This window comes from Ranitomeya imitator, chromosome 6 (assembly GCF_032444005.1).
Source record: "Ranitomeya imitator isolate aRanImi1 chromosome 6, aRanImi1.pri, whole genome shotgun sequence".
NCBI classification, from domain to species: Eukaryota; Metazoa; Chordata; class Amphibia; order Anura; family Dendrobatidae; genus Ranitomeya; species Ranitomeya imitator.
Window position 1 is genome coordinate 14,173,947 of NC_091287.1, and position 13,218 is coordinate 14,187,164.

The following is a 13,218-nucleotide window of genomic DNA, read 5'->3' on the forward strand; positions in this document are numbered from 1 at the left end:
ATTCTTACACTTTTCAGTTACATTGGCCAGTGCCATCAGATTATCGCGTTATTATTTATTATTATCAAGTTGCGATTTTTCCCTCAGTCTGATTAGAGCTACGGAAAACTCACAGATGAGCACAAACTCACTGTGGTAGGGCCGACGGCCGGGCAGCCTCACTGTGGTAGGGCCGACGGCCGGGCAGCCTCACTGTGGTAGGGCCGACGGCCGGGCAGCCTCACTGTGGTAGGGCCGACGGCCGGGCAGCCTCACTGTGGTAGGGCCGACGGCCGGGCAGCCTCACTGTGGTAGGGCCGACGGCCGGGCAGCCTCACTGTGGTAGGGCCGACGGCCGGGCAGCCTCACTGTGGTAGGGCCGACGGCCGGGCAGCCTCACTGTGGTAGGGCCGACGGCCGGGCAGCCTCACTGTGGTAGGGCCGACGGCCGGGCAGCCTCACTGTGGTAGGGCCGACGGCCGGGCAGCCTCACTGTGGTAGGGCCGACGGCGACGGCCGGGCAGCCTCACTGTGGTAGGGCCGACGGCCGGGCAGCCTCACTGTGGTAGGGCCGACGGCCGGGCAGCCTCACTGTGGTAGTGCCGATGTGCTCTCACCGCTGCAGAAAGGGACGTCAGAGCTCTGCGCAGGGCGACACCGCACAGTTCTCAGCCACAGACGGCAGCCTCCATGATCGGGGGCAGCAGTATGAAGTGTTGTCCTGACACTACACACCAGCAAATAAAAATAGCCGCCCCCAATGGTTGAGAAAAGTTGTAATTTAAAAAAAAAAAAAACACTCGTACATTTCCTTTAATTGATTAGTGACAAATGAATGTACAGAAATAAACCAATAAAGACTGCAGAGAGTCAGACTGATATTACAGCAAAACCTGCACTATTCAGAGAAAAAAAGAAAATGTTCATCCACCAGAGAACACCTTCCTCCGCTCGCCGACCATCACCAGGACTCCGGGATCTATATAACCTCCCCCCGGAGGAGCAGGACGAGGCCTCAAACCGTCCCAGGGCTTATCCAGAAGAGTCTACAGGAATGATCGGGACTACAAGCCCCATCATGCTGGGACCTGCCCGGAGGAGCTGTCAGAGGACCACACACACCCCTTGTACACAGCGTCACCCTCACATCACAGCGTGCGGCTCCTGAAGGACAAGAAACATAAATCAATCAGGATGAACTGTAGAAGCATTATCCATAGGGGGATGGGAGAAGAATGGTATAACATAAGCATTACCCATAAGGTGAAGTGGCATTTCCAGGGACAGAACGTGTCTGGGATCTATATAACCTCCCCCCGAAGGAGCAGGATGAGGCCTCAAACCGTCCCAGGGATGATCTTGCAGAGTCTACAGGAATGATTAGGAGTACTACAAGTCCCATCATGCTGACAGACCTGCGTGTGCTCATCACTGCTGATTCCACCATCTTACCATCTGCTTCTTAGGATCTCTACGTCCTCATGCTGCACGGGACTCATCGGCGCTGTGCACATTCCGCAGTTTCATGTTTTTTGTTGCGTCACAGAGGATACATCTGAAAAATAAATCATCAGAGACGTCGTATACAAGGTGGGGGTCTTATAGTGTCCATATACCGTACAAGATGGGGGTCTTATGGTGTCCATATACCATACAAGGTGGGGGTCTTATAGTGTCCATGTACCGTACAAGGTGGGGGTCTTATAGTGTCCATATACCATACAAGGTGGGGGTCTTATAGTGTCCATGTACCATACAAGGTGGGGGTCTTATAGTGTCCATGTACCGTACAAGGTGGGGGTCTTATGGTGTCCATATACCGTACAAGGTGGGGGTCTTATGGTGTCCATATACCATACAAGGTGGGGGTCTTATGGTGTCCATATACCATACAAGGTGGGGGTTTATAGTGTCCATATACCATACAAGGTGGGGGTCTTATGGTGTCCATGTACCATACAAGGTGGGGGTCTTATGGTGTCCATATACCATACAAGGTGGGGGTCTTATAGTGTCCATGTACCATACAAGGTGGGGGTCTTATAGTGTCCATATACCATACAAGGTGGGGGTTTATAGTGTCCATATACCATACAAGGTGGGGGTCTTATGGTGTCCATGTACCATACAAGGTGGGGGTCTTATGGTGTCCATATACCATACAAGGTGGGGGTCTTATAGTGTCCATGTACCATACAAGGTGGGGGTCTTATAGTGTCCATATACCATACAAGGTGGGGGTCTTACAGTGTCCATGTACCATACAAGGTGGGGGTCTTATGGTGTCCATATACCATACAAGGAGGGGTCTTATAGTGTCCATATACCGTACAAGGTGGGGGTCTTATAGAGAAAACATATATCCTGCTGGGAGAAGAAGAGAGAACAGTGGAGATAGCAGCGCGGTATGTGAGCGAATGTCATAGTTCTCTTTCTTGCAGTCTATGATGCCATGGACTATAGCCCCCACAATGGATCTGCCCCATCCACCTCCCCTATGCCATGGACTATAGCCCCCACAATGGATCTGCCCCATCCACCTCCCCTATGCCATGGACTATAGCCCCCACAATGGATCTGCCCCATCCACCTCCCCTATGCCATGGACTATAGCCCCCCACCCTGGATCTGCCCCATCCATCTCCCCTATGCCATGGACTATAGCCCCCCACCCTGGATCTGCCCCATCCACCTCCCCTACAGCTCCTACCCAACATCCCCACAGTCCCTATCCCTATTGCATTTATACACTTGCTTTGGCAAAACTGATGCGTATTTGGTCCTGCCAATAAAGCTTCTTTGAATCTTGTGTCCATATACCATACAAGGTGGGGGTCTTATGGTGTCCATGTACCATACAAGGTGGGGTCTTATGGTAATAATAATCATCTTTATATAGCGCTAACATATTCCGCAGCGCTTTACAGGTTGCACACATCATCATCGCTGTCCCCAATGGGGCTCACAATCTAGATTCCCTATCAGTATGTCTTTGGAATGTGGGAGGAAACCGGAGAACCCGGAGGAAACCCACGCAAACACGGAGGAACATACAAACTCTTTGCAGATGTTATCCTGAGTGGGATTAGAACCCAGGACTCCAGCGCTGCAAGGCTGCTGTGCTAACTACTGAGCCACCGTGCTTATGGTGTCCATATACCGTACAAGGTGGGGTCTTATGGTGTCCATATACCATACAAGGTGGGGGTCTTATGGTGTCCATATACCGTACAAGGTGGGGTCTTATGGTGTCCATGTACCGGGTGTCTGGGACTCCTATAACCTCCCCCTATAGGAGCAGGATGAGGCTTCAAACTGTCCCAGGGCTGATCTAGCAGAGTCTACAGGAATGATTAGGAGTACTACAAGTCCCATCATGCTGACAGACCTGCATGTGCTCATCACTGCTGATTCCACCATCTTACCATCTGCTTCTTAGGATCTCTACGTCCTCATGCTGCACGGGACTCATCGGCGCTGTGCACATTCCGCAGTTTCACGTTTTTTTGTTGCGTCACAGAGGATACATCTGAAAAATAAATAATCATCAGAGACGTCGTATACAAGGTGGGGGTCTTATAGTGTCCATATACCATACAAGGTGGGGGTTTATAGTGTCCATATACCGTACAAGGTGGGGGTCTTATGGTGTCCATATACCGTACAAGGTGGGGGTCTTATGGTGTCCATATACCATACAAGGTGGGGTCTTATGGTGTCCATATACCATACAAGGAGGGGGTTTATAGTGTCCATATACCGTACAAGGTGGGGGTCTTATGGTGTCCATATACCATACAAGGTGGGGTCTTATGGTGTCCATATACCATACAAGGTGGGGGTCTTATAGTGTCCATATACCATACAAGGTGGGGGTCTTATGGTGTCCATATACCATACAAGGTGGGGGTCTAATGGTGTCCATATACCATACAAGGTGGGGGTCTTATGGTGTCCATATACCATACAAGGTGGGGGTCTTATGGTGTCCATATACCATACAAGGTGGGGGTCTTATGGTGTCCATGTACCGGGTGTCTGGGACTCCTATAACCTCCCCCTATAGGAGCAGGATGAGGCTTCAAACTGTCCCAGGGCTGATCTTGCAGAGTCTACAGGAATGATCAGGACTACGACAAGCCCCATCATGCTGACAGACCTGCCCGGAAGAGCTATCAGAGGACCATACACACCTTGTACACAGCTTTTACCTCATCGGACCGTGCAGCTCCTGAAGGACAAGAAACGTAAATCAATCAGGATGAACTGTAGAAGCATTATCCTATCCATAGGGGGATGGGAGAAGAATGGTATAACATAAGCATTACCCATAGCGGGAAGTGGCATTTCCAGGGACAGAAGGTGTCCGGGATCTATGTAACCTCCCCCTATAGCAGCAGGATGAGGCCTCAAACCGTCCCAGGGATGATCTAGCAGAGTCTACAGGAATGATCGGGACTACAAGCCCCATCATGCTGGAACCTGCACAGATCGGTTACATGGTCCAACCCTCTACACCCAGTACTGACATGACGTGAGCTATAGGGGCGGCCACATGGTCAGCCCCCTACACCCAGCACTGGTGAGCTATAGGGGCAGCCACACGATCAGACCCCTACACCCAGCACTGGTGAGCTATAGGGGCAGCCACACGATCAGACCCCTACACCCAGCACTGGTGAGCTATAGGGGCGGCCACACGATCAGTCCGCGCTATAATGCTGCAGTATAAGCGGGATATTACATACCAGCGGAGGCCGCCAGCTTCACTTCACTCTCCCGACAAAGCATCGTCTGCGATAGGAGGCACAACCGCTCCCAGCTGCCGCACCGACTGCACCGCTCCCCGGCCACGTGTAGACTGCGCTCTCCGAGCGCGCAGCAGCAGCTTCCTTCCTCCCGGCGATACCATTGCTTTCTCACAATATTACACCCTGACGTTATCTTGTCGCCACCGGTGATAATATACACGAAAAGGTTTATTATACCGATTGGTGTGGAAGTTTTATCAAACTCACCAGGTAATGGAGAGCAATGGCGAGTTGAAGCGAGCACACCATCCCCCCCCCGGTGCAAAGAATGGTTCGGTCTGGATAGATGGTTGCAGCACTCACACTGTACAGCAGAGGGCGCACGGAGAATTGGGGAGGAGGTGATAGAATTTCTGCTCATCCTGTTCCCTTCCCTTAGGCTATGTGCACACGTTGCGGATTGGTGTGCGGATTTTTCCGGACAGATTTGCATAAATCCGCATGTAAACCGGAGTGCGGAATTCCTCTGAAATTACCGCGGATTTAGTGCAATTTTTTTTGCGGATTTTGTGTGGATTCCTATTGACGAACAGGTGTAAACCGCTGTGGAATCCGCACAAAGAATTGACATGCTGCGGAATAAACGCAGCGTTTCCATGTGTTATTTTCCGCAGTATGTGCTCTGCGGATTTTGTTTTCCATAGGTTTATATGGTAATGTACAACACATGGAAAACTGCAGCCCCATGTACGATCTCTCCTGTAGACTCTGCCCCATGTATGATCTCTCCTGCAAACTCTGCCCCATGTATGATCTCCCCTGCAGACTCTGCCCCATGTATGATCTCTCCTGCAGACTCTGCCCCATGTATGATCTCTCCTGCAGACTCTGCCCCATGTATGATCTCTCCTGTAGACTCTGCCCCATGTATGATCTCTCCTGCAGACTCTGCCCCATGTATGATCTCCCCTGCAGACTCTGCCCCATGTACGATCTCTCCTGCAGACTCTGCCCCATGTATGATCTCTCCTGCAAACTCTGCCCCATGTATGATCTCTCCTGCAGACTCTGCCCCATGTATGATCTCTCCTGCAGACTCTGCCCCATGTATGATCTCTCCTGTAGACTCTGCCCCATGTATGATCTCTCCTGCAGACTCTGCCCCATGTATGATCTCTCCTGTAGACTCTGCCCCATGTACGATCTCTCCTGCAGACTCTGCCCCATGTATGATCTCCCCTGCAGACTCTGCCCCATGTATGATCTCTCCTGTAGACTCTGCCCCATGTATGATCTCTCCTGCAGACTCTGCCCCATGTATGATCTCTCCTGCAGACTCTGCCCCATGTATGATCTCTCCTGCAGACTCTGCCCCATGTATGATCTCTCCTGCAGACTCTGCCCCATGTATGATCTCTCCTGCAGACTCTGCCCCATGTATGATCTCTCCTGTAGACTCTGCCCCATGTACGATCTCTCCTGCAGACTCTGCCCCATGTATGATCTCTCCCTCTGCCCCATGTATGATCTCTCCTGCAGACTCTGCCCCATGTATGATCTCTCCTGCAGACTCTGCCCCATGTATGATCTCTCCTGCAGACTCTGCCCCATGTATGATCTCTCCTGCAGACTCTGCCCCATGTATGATCTCTCCTGCAGACTCTGCCCCATGTATGATCTCTCCTGCAGACTCTGCCCCATGTATGATCTCTCCTGCAGACTCTGCCCCATGTATGATCTCTCCTGCAGACTCTGCCCCATGTATGATCTCTCCTGCAGACTCTGCCCCATGTATGATCTCTCCTGCAGACTCTGCCCCATGTATGATCTCTCCTGCAGACTCTGCCCCATGTATGATCTCTCCTGCAGACTCTGCCCCATGTATGATCTCTCCTGCAGACTCTGCCCCATGTATGATCTCTCCTGCAGACTCTGCCCCATGTATGATCTCTCCTGTAGACTCTGCCCCATGTACGATCTCTCCTGCAGACTCTGCCCCATGTATGATCTCTCCCTCTGCCCCATGTATGATCTCTCCTGCAGACTCTGCCCCATGTATGATCTCTCCTGCAGACTCTGCCCCATGTATGATCTCTCCTGCAGACTCTGCCCCATGTATGATCTCTCCTGCAGACTCTGCCCCATGTATGATCTCCCCTGCAGACTCTGCCCCATGTATGATCTCTCCTGCAGACTCTGCCCCATGTATGATCTCTCCTGCAGACTCTGCCCCATGTACAATCTCTCCTGTAGACTCTGCCCCATGTACGATCTCTCCTGCAGACTCTGCCCCATGTACGATCTCCCCTGCAGACTCTGCCCCATGTACGATCTCCCCTGCAGACTCTGCCCCATGTATGATCTCTCCTGCAGACTCTGCCCCATGTATGATCTCTCCTGCAGACTCTGCCCCATGTATGATCTCTCCTGCAGACTCTGCCCCATATATGATCTCTCCTGCAGACTCTGCCCCATGTATGATCTCTCCTGCAGACTCTGCCCCATGTATGATCTCTCCCTCTGCCCCATGTACGATCTCTCCTGTAGACTCTGCCCCATGTATGATCTCTCCTGCAGACTCTGCCCCATGTATGATCTCTCCTGCAGACTCTGCCCCATGTATGATCTCTCCTGCAGACTCTGCCCCATGTATGATCTCTCCTGTAGACTCTGCCCCATGTACGATCTCTCCTGCAGACTCTGCCCCATGTATGATCTCTCCCTCTGCCCCATGTATGATCTCTCCTGCAGACTCTGCCCCATGTATGATCTCTCCTGCAGACTCTGCCCCATGTATGATCTCTCCTGCAGACTCTGCCCCATGTATGATCTCCCCTGCAGACTCTGCCCCATGTATGATCTCTCCTGCAGACTCTGCCCCATGTATGATCTCTCCTGCAGACTCTGCCCCATGTACAATCTCTCCTGTAGACTCTGCCCCATGTACGATCTCTCCTGCAGACTCTGCCCCATGTACGATCTCCCCTGCAGACTCTGCCCCATGTACGATCTCCCCTGCAGACTCTGCCCCATGTATGATCTCTCCTGTAGACTCTGCCCCATGTATGATCTCTCCTGCAGACTCTGCCCCATGTATGATCTCTCCTGCAGACTCTGCCCCATGTACGATCTCTCCTGCAGACTCTGGCCCATGTACGATCTCTCCTGTAGACTCGGCCCCATGTACGATCTCTCCTGCAGACTCTGCCCCATGTATGATCTCTCCTGCAGACTCTGCCCCATGTATGATCTCTCCTGCAGACTCGGCCCCATGTACGATCTCTCCTGCAGACTCGGCCCCATGTATGATCTCTCCCTCTGCCCCATGTATGATCTCTCCTGTAGACTCTGCCCCATGTATGATCTCTCCTGCAGACTCTGCCCCATGTATGATCTCTTCTGCAGACTCTGCCCCATGTATGATCTCTCCTGCAGACTCTGCCCCATGTATGATCTCTCCTGCAGACTCTGCCCCATGTATGATCTCTCCTGCAGACTCTGCCCCATGTATGATTCCTCCTGCAGACTCTGCCCCATGTATGATCTCTCCCTCTGCCCCATGTACGTTCTCTCCCTCTGCCCCATGTATGATCTCTCCTGCAGACTCTGCCCCATGTATGATCTCTCCCTCTGCCCCATGTATGATCTCTCCCTGTGCCCCATGTACGATCTCCCCTGCAGACACTGCCCCATGTATGATCTCTCCCTCTGCCCCATGTATGATCTCTCCCTCTGCCCAATGTATGATCTCTCCTGTAGACTCTGCCCCATGTCCGATCTCTCCTGCAGACTCTGCCCCATGTATGATCTCTCCTGCAGACTCTGCCCCATGTATGATCTCTCCTGCAGACTCTGCCCCATGTACGATCTCCCCTGCAGACTCTGCCCCATGTATGATCTCTCCTGCAGACTCTGCCCCATGTATGATCTCTCCTGTAGACTCTGCCCCATGTACGATCTCTCCTGCAGACTCTGCCCCATGTACGATCTCCCCTGCAGACTCTGCCCCATGTACAATCTCTCCTGTAGACTCTGCCCCATGTATGATCTCTCCTGCAGACTCTGCCCCATGTATGATCTCTCCTGCAGACTCTGGCCCATGTACGATCTCTCCTGCAGACTCGGCCCCATGTACGATCTCTCCTGCAGACTCGGCCCCATGTATGATATCTCCCTCTGCCCCATGTATGATCTCTCCTGTAGACTCTGCCCCATGTATGATCTCTCCTGCAGACTCTGCCCCATGTATGATCTCTTCTGCAGACTCTGCCCCATGTATGATCTCTCCTGCAGACTCTACCCCATGTATGATCTCTCCTGCAGACTCTGCCCCATGTATGATCTCTCCTGCAGACTCTGCCCCATGTATGATCTCTCCTGCAGACTCTGCCCCATGTATGATCTCTCCTGCAGACTCTGCCCCATGTATGATCTCTCCTGCAGACTCTGCCCCATGTATGATCTCTCCTGCAGACTCTGCCCCATGTATGATCTCTCCTGCAGACTCTGCCCCATGTATGATCTCTCCTGCAGACTCTGCCCCATGTATGATCTCTCCTGCAGACTCTGCCCCATGTATGATCTCTCCTGCAGACTCTGCCCCATGTATGATCTCTCCTGCAGACTCTGCCCCATGTATGATCTCTCCTGCAGACTCTGCCCCATGTATGATCTCTCCTGCAGACTCTGCCCCATGTATGATCCCTCCTGCAGACTCTGCCCCATGTATGATCTCTCCCTCTGCCCCATGTACGTTCTCTCCCTCTGCCCCATGTATGATCTCTCCTGCAGACTCTGCCCCATGTATGATCTCTCCCTCTGCCCCATGTATGATCTCTCCCTCTGCCCCATGTATGATCTCTCCTGCAGACTCTGCCCCATGTATGATCTCTCCCTCTGCCCCATGTATGATCTCTCCCTGTGCCCCATGTACGATCTCTCCCTCTGCCCCATGTATGATCTCTCCTGCAGACTCTGCCCCATGTATGATCTCTCCTGCAGACTCTGCCCCATGTATGATCTCTCCTGCAGACTCTGCCCCATGTATGATCTCCCCTGCAGACTCTGCCCCATGTATGATCTCTCCTGCAGACTCTGCCCCATGTATGATCTCTCCTGCAGACTCTGCCCCATGTATGATCTCTCCTGCAGACTCTGCCCCATGTATGATCTCTCCTGCAGACTCTGCCCCATGTATGATCTCTCCTGCAGACTCTGCCCCATGTATGATCCCTCCTGCAGACTCTGCCCCATGTATGATCTCTCCCTCTGCCCCATGTACGTTCTCTCCCTCTGCCCCATGTATGATCTCTCCTGCACTCTGCCCCATGTATGATCTCTCCCTCTGCCCCATGTATGATCTCTCCCTCTGCCCCATGTACGATCTCTCCCTCTGCCCCATGTATGATCTCTCCTGCAGACTCTGCCCCATGTATGATCTCTCCTGCAGACTCTGCCCCATGTATGATCTCTCCTGCAGACTCTGCCCCATGTATGATCTCCCCTGCAGACTCTGCCCCATGTATGATCTCTCCTGCAGACTCTGCCCCATGTATGATCTCTCCTGCAGACTCTGCCCCATGTATGATCTCTCCCTCTGCCCCATGTATGATCTCTCCCTCTGCCCCATGTATGATCTCTCCTGTAGACTCTGCCCCATGTACGATCTCTCCTGTAGACTCTGCCCCATGTACGATCTCTCCTGCAGACTCTGCCCCATGTATGATCTCTCCTGCAGACTCTGCCCCATGTATGATCTCTCCCTCTGCCCCATGTACGATCTCTCCTGCAGACTCTGCCCCATGTATGATCTCTCCCTCTGCCCCATGTATGATCTCTCCTGTAGACTCTGCCCCATGTACGATCTCTCCTGCAGACTCTGCCCCATGTATGATCTCTCCTGCAGACTCTGCCCCATGTATGATCTCTCCTGCAGACTCTTCCCCATGTATGATCTCTCCTGCAGACTCTGCCCCATGTACGATCTCTCCTGCAGACTCTGCCCCATGTATGATCTCTCCCTCTGCCCCATGTATGATCTCTCCTGCAGACTCTGCCCCATGTATGATCTCTCCTGTAGACTCTGCCCCATGTACGATCTCTCCTGCAGACTCTGCCCCATGTATGATCTCTCCCTCTGCCCCATGTATGATCTCTCCTGCAGACTCTGCCCCATGTACGATCTCTCCTGTAGACTCTGCCCCATGTACGATCTCTCCTGCAGACTCTGCCCCATGTACGATCTCTCCTGCAGACTCTGCCCCATGTATGATCTCTCCTGCAGACTCTGCCCCATGTACGATCTCTCCTGTAGACTCTGCCCCATGTACGATCTCTCCTGTAGACTCTGCCCCATGTATGATCTCTCCTGTAGACTCTGCCCCATGTACGATCTCTCCTGCAGACTCTGCCCCATGTACGATCTCTCCTGTAGACTCTGCCCCATGTACGATCTCTCCTGCAGACTCTGCCCCATGTATGATCCCTCCTCCAGACTCTGCCCCATGTATGATCTCTCCTGCAGACTCTGCCCCATGTATGATCTCTCCTGCAGACTCTGCCCCATGTATGATCTCTCCCTCTGCCCCATGTATGATCTCTCCCTCTGCCCCATGTATGATCTCTCCTGTAGACTCTGCCCCATGTACGATCTCTCCTGCAGACTCTGCCCCATGTATGATCTCTCCTGCAGACTCTGCCCCATGTATGATCTCTCCTGTAGACTCGGCCCCATGTACGATCTCTCCTGCAGACTCGGCCCCATGTACGATCTCTCCTGCAGACTCGGCCCCATGTATGATCTCTCCCTCTGCCCCATGTATGATCTCTCCTGTAGACTCTGCCCCATGTATGATCTCTCCTGCAGACTCTGCCCCATGTATGATCTCTCCTGCAGACTCTGTCCCATGTATGATCTCTCCTGCAGACTCTGCCCCATGTATGATCTCTCCCTCTGCCCCATGTATGATCTCTCCCTCTGCCCCATGTATGATCTCTCCTGTAGACTCTGCCCCATGTCCGATCTCTCCTGCAGACTCTGCCCCATGTATGATCTCTCCTGCAGACTCTGGCCCATGTACGATCTCTCCTGTAGACTCGGCCCCATGTACCATCTCTCCTGCAGACTCGGCCCCATGTACGATCTCTCCTGCAGACTCGGCCCCATGTATGATCTCTCCCTCTGCCCCATGTATGATCTCTCCTGTAGACTCTGCCCCATGTATGATCTCTCCTGCAGACTCTGCCCCATGTATGATCTCTTCTGCAGCCTCTGCCCCATGTATGATCTCTCCTGCAGACTCTGCCCCATGTATGATCTCTCCTGCAGACTCTGCCCCATGTATGATCTCTCCTGCAGACTCTGCCCCATGTATGATCTCTCCTGCAGACTCTGCCCCATGTATGATCTCTCCTGCAGACTCTGCCCCATGTATGATCCCTCCTGCAGACTCTGCCCCATGTATGATCTCTCCCTCTGCCCCATGTACGTTCTCTCCCTCTGCCCCATGTATGATCTCTCCTGCAGACTCTGCCCCATGTATGATCTCTCCCTCTGCCCCATGTATGATCTCTCCCTGTGCCCCATGTACGATCTCCCCTGCAGACACTGCCCCATGTATGATCTCTCCCTCTGCCCCATGTATGATCTCTCCTGCAGACTCTGCCCCATGTATGATCTCTCCTGCAGACTCTGCCCCATGTATGATCTCTCCTGCAGACTCTGCCCCATGTATGATCTCCCCTGCAGACTCTGCCCCATGTATGATCTCTCCCTCTGCCCCATGTATGATCTCTCCTGTAGACTCTGCCCCATGTACGATCTCTCCTGCAGACTCTGCCCCATGTATGATCTCTCCTGCAGACTCTGCCCCATGTATGATCTCTCCCTCTGCCCCATGTACGATCTCTCCTGCAGACTCTGCCCCATGTATGATCTCTCCCTCTGCCCCATGTATGATCTCTCCTGTAGACTCTGCCCCATGTATGATCTCTCCTGCAGACTCTGCCCCATGTATGATCTCTCCTGCAGACTCTTCCCCATGTATGATCTCTCCCTCTGCCCCATGTATGATCTCTCCTGCAGACTCTGCCCCATGTATGATCTCTCCTGTAGACTCTGCCCCATGTACGATCTCTCCTGCAGACTCTGCCCCATGTATGATCTCTCCCTCTGCCCCATGTATGATCTCTCCTGCAGACTCTGCCCCATGTACGATCTCTCCTGTAGACTCTGCCCCATGTACGATCTCTCCTGCAGACTCTGCCCCATGTACGATCTCTCCTGCAGACTCTGCCCCATGTATGATCTCTCCTGCAGACTCTGCCCCATGTACGATCTCTCCTGTAGACTCTGCCCCATGCTCATCCTGTTCCCTTCCCTTAGGCTATGTGCACACGTTGCGGATTGGTGTGCGGATTTTTCCGGACAGATTTGCATAAATCCGCATGTAAACCGGAGTGCGGAATTCCTCTGAAATTACCGCGGATT

At 52.8% G+C, this 13,218-nt stretch overlaps 1 long non-coding RNA gene and 4 other non-coding genes across 6 annotated transcripts; all 5 read right to left on the reverse strand.

Moving 5' to 3' along the window:
• Positions 1–774: 774 nt before the first annotated feature.
• Positions 775–4,865, reverse strand: LOC138641636 (uncharacterized). 2 transcript variants are annotated; one of them, XR_011313923.1, is made up of 5 exons: positions 4,728–4,865; positions 4,173–4,210; positions 3,405–3,508; positions 1,432–1,534; positions 775–1,143 (listed from the first exon to the last, which is right to left on the reverse strand). It is a non-coding gene; the product is annotated as an uncharacterized lncRNA (long non-coding RNA). The 2 variants fall into 2 exon arrangements; XR_011313924.1 differs by lacking the exon at positions 4,173–4,210.
• On the reverse strand, positions 1,268–1,400 carry LOC138643771 (small nucleolar RNA SNORA9). The gene has a single exon (XR_011314286.1). It is a non-coding gene; the product is annotated as a small nucleolar RNA SNORA9 (small nucleolar RNA).
• Positions 3,241–3,373, reverse strand: LOC138643773 (small nucleolar RNA SNORA9). The gene has a single exon (XR_011314288.1). It is a non-coding gene; the product is annotated as a small nucleolar RNA SNORA9 (small nucleolar RNA).
• Positions 4,012–4,144, reverse strand: LOC138643772 (small nucleolar RNA SNORA9). The gene has a single exon (XR_011314287.1). It is a non-coding gene; the product is annotated as a small nucleolar RNA SNORA9 (small nucleolar RNA).
• LOC138643774 (small nucleolar RNA SNORA9) lies at positions 4,340–4,467 on the reverse strand. The gene has a single exon (XR_011314289.1). It is a non-coding gene; the product is annotated as a small nucleolar RNA SNORA9 (small nucleolar RNA).
• Positions 4,866–13,218: the final 8,353 nt, after the last annotated feature.